A 743-nucleotide genomic window follows, 5' to 3' on the forward strand; every position below is an offset into this window, starting at 1 on the left:
ATATATGTTACACACACAAAATGTGCATTCTTTTTTATTTTCCTTTTTTTCACTCATTGCTATGTAAGATTCATTCAGGTTGTTACACGTGGCTCTACTGATTAATTTTAATTGTTTCATAGCATTACATCGTATAAACCTATCGCAATTTATCTATCTCATTTCTGGTTCTCTACAATTTTGGCTATAATAAATAGTCCATGAATGTTATTGCACACAGGTTTTGGGGGACAGATGCAATCATTTCTGTTGGGCATGTTCTCAGGAAAGTTCTGGGTTATGAATGCCCTAGACTGCAATCTGCTTTGGCTTGAATGTCTGATAGGCTGCCGATATCATTATTGCTATCATTTACTCATCACTTACTATGTTTCTCATGCTGAGATAATGACGGTAAGACAATGGTGAGCCAAATACAGTTGACCCTTGAGCAACAGGGGTCCACAGTTATGCAGATTTTTTCAATAAATACTGTAAAGTGTTTTCTTCATGATTTTCTTAATAACATTCTTCTTTTGCTTATTTTATTGTAAGAGTATAGTATATAATACATATAACATAAAAATATGTTAATTGGCAGAATTTTTACTTTTCCAGAATGGCAGATAATGGATGCCCTTACATCTTAGGCTGAGTTCTTCAGTAGTTTCAGTAGTCTGGGTTCTTCCATTAAAACCCAATGTAAAAGCTTATGTACCAACATTTAATTATAAATGAGGAGAAAGAGGAGTGAGACAAAAGGG

This window comes from Myotis davidii, unplaced genomic scaffold, assembly GCF_000327345.1.
Source record: "Myotis davidii unplaced genomic scaffold, ASM32734v1 scaffold22, whole genome shotgun sequence".
Taxonomy (NCBI): domain Eukaryota; kingdom Metazoa; phylum Chordata; class Mammalia; order Chiroptera; family Vespertilionidae; genus Myotis; species Myotis davidii.